The sequence below is a fragment of the Egretta garzetta genome, unplaced genomic scaffold (genome assembly GCF_000687185.1).
Source record: "Egretta garzetta isolate BGI_Z169 unplaced genomic scaffold, ASM68718v1 scaffold287, whole genome shotgun sequence".
NCBI classification, from domain to species: Eukaryota; Metazoa; Chordata; class Aves; order Pelecaniformes; family Ardeidae; genus Egretta; species Egretta garzetta.
Window position 1 is genome coordinate 7,082,511 of NW_009260435.1, and position 2,227 is coordinate 7,084,737.

Sequence of the window (2,227 nt, forward strand, 5' to 3'; positions counted from 1 at the left end):
AAGCGGGGCTGCTTTTACTCCAAGAGGGAAGAGCTGGCTCCTCAGCGCAGCGCCCCGGCCGCCCGCCTCCTCGGGCCGCCCAGCCGCGCCCGGACGGGAGCGTCGCGTTTTAAGGAATTCAGAAAGGTTACGCCGGGGTAAGTGTGGTTTTAAATGCCGAGGACGGGTTTTGGCAATGGGAAAACCGAGCGAACAAGGACATGATTGGCTATGTTATTTTTTGTAGAGCACTCCTCTATAATTCTGCGTGGTACTTAAACAGAATAAAAACATTCCCCCCCGTAAGAACTCCTTAAAGTAGAGGCCCCTGTTCTGAAACAGTTATGCATTGATTTATTTTGAACTTAAAGACTACCACACTATATTTCAGTGGACTTTCAGCTGTTAAAGTGGAATTAGCATTCAAATTTTCAGGATTAGAATCTAAAGGGTTTCAATTTACCATGTAAATATTCATTCTTTGGTCAGGGAAGATCTTTCTTTCAGTACTGTCCAGACCCAAACTGCTAAATGGAGGTAGGGTCTTTAAGTCACCACGTCATTTGTGGCGTCCTTGTTTTTGTCTGCACAGTTCATCTGAATCGTACTCCACCGTATTGCTTCAATGTTTTCTTCTTAAAAATTTGGATTGGCAGATAATGAGGCTGCCGTCAGGCCAGTGACAAACAGCCCTCATGAGCCAGGGTTGCTGGCGTGAACACGTAACGGGACTAACCGCTCTGCCTCAGTGGGCTTGGCTTATTTTTTTTAATGTGCCTCAAGCAATGAAATATTTTGTTTATGAAATATGCTTACACGCATCACTAACCAAATCTCTGCTTCTCTGCTAATGGAACAGCACTTTGTAATAAGTCTTGGGTAGGGCATCACTCTGCTGTTGATTTCAGTGGGAGCAGAAATACAAAATACACATTCTAGGAGAGAGAACGTACAGGGATTGTGGGTCTGGTGTTGTGTTTGGGTTCATGCAAGGTGTTTGCCTCCCTGCATGGGAACAAGGTCAGGACCAGGATGAGCAAAGAACTATTTTGTGCGACAGTAAACCTAAACGATGTTTGAGAGAGACATTTCCGTTTTATCTGATGACTCCTTCAGTCGAGGTTAAGTGAACTTGATGTTATAGAAAAGGACACTAGATCTGGTTTTTTGCTTTACCAGCAGTCACTGCACAGAATTGGCCTCTGGCCTTGTCAATGTTTAGCTCATTTCTTTGACGAGTCCTGCTATCATTATCATCTCATTGACACTGCTACAAATATGTTAATAATGTTGAGAGAATTAGTGTAGATGAAGATTGATGTCATTTCAAACACTGTGTTGATTAGATGTCCATTGAGACTACCAGGCTAATGGTTTTTTGGTTGGTTTTGGTTTGGGTTTTTTTTTTAAATATAGCAATGTTCTATAATGCTTAACTACCAGCAGAGAGTAAGCAGTATTTGTAACAGTGGGAGAACTTAAAACTAAATGAATAACGTAGATAAGTCCCTTAGAGGGGTACACATATCTCAGCTGAGCTTCTGATACTCAGTTAGGATTATAATCCTGTGAACCTTCAACTCTGCCACAATTCCACAGATTTCTTATAGCACATTCATTGTGGGCTCGGTATTGTCTACATACCATAAAAACTCACACCCATATTTTAAATTTCTCACAAAGTAAGCCATAGTTACATTAATTTTCTGTCAGCCTTTCAGCAAAACGTAACTAAAATGACTACACAAAGCTAAACCTGCGATTCGGATGAGGAAGACACCGTGAGATGATTCGCAGCCCTTCCACGCACAGCCAGCCACGCCATTGCTTTTCTAGCCACTGAGCGAGTTCTTGACGTGTGTGTTTAAAAGCACCGCTACCCACCTGTGGGGCTGCTGGGCCCCAGGGGCTGCTTGGGGTTAGCAGGTACCGACCCGTCAGCCACAAGAGCTGACACAAGGCCCAAGTACCGATCAGGCAACAGGGGGGTCTCTCAGCGCACCACATCTGCACCCACGCTCTCCGGGTCAGATTTTCACATGTTGTGACAAGTTGTGTGCCTGCAGAGCAACTTCTTGAGGCAGAAAAGGAACCTGGGAGCCTCCCCGCGCCTCCGCGGCCCCCTACCTGAGGCCGCCTGGCCGGGCAGCAGGTGCTAAGCATCGTTCTCGGAGCAGGTGCCGGGGCAGAGCGGAGCAAAGCGGCCACACAACGCGACATCCCCTCACCGCTTCCCGCCGCTCGCACT